This window comes from Eimeria mitis, genomic scaffold, assembly GCF_000499745.2.
Source record: "Eimeria mitis Houghton genomic scaffold, Emh_scaff1403, whole genome shotgun sequence".
Lineage (NCBI taxonomy): Eukaryota > Apicomplexa > Conoidasida > Eucoccidiorida > Eimeriidae > Eimeria > Eimeria mitis.
In genome coordinates, this window is record NW_013569082.1 from 5,651 (window position 1) to 6,059 (window position 409).

Consider the following 409-nt stretch of genomic DNA (forward strand, 5'->3'; position numbering starts at 1 on the left):
ATCAGGCAGCCTGGGGGGGCCCCCAGGGGCCCCAGGGGGGCCCCCGGGGGGCCCCCCAATGGGCCCCTCAGGGGGGCCCCCCAATGGGCCCCCCCAGGGTACTGACTCCGCTGTATGCTAAGGGGGGCCCCCCCAACTCTGCGCGTGGTGGATCGAGACGCCGCCAGCGCGCGGAGCAGCGCAGCAGCAGCAGCAGCAGCAGCAGCAGCAGCAGCAGCAGCAGCGACAGCAGCAGCAGCAGCAACAGCAGCAGCAGCAGCAGGAGAAAGGAGAAGGATTGTCTGAGTTTAGCTGGTCGTGTTGTGTGTTGTTTACCTGGGGGTCGTTTTAATGTGCAGCTGGATTCATCAGCAGGAGGAGGAGAAGCAGCAGCAGCAGCAGCAGCAGCAGCAGCAGCAGGTAGTTTATC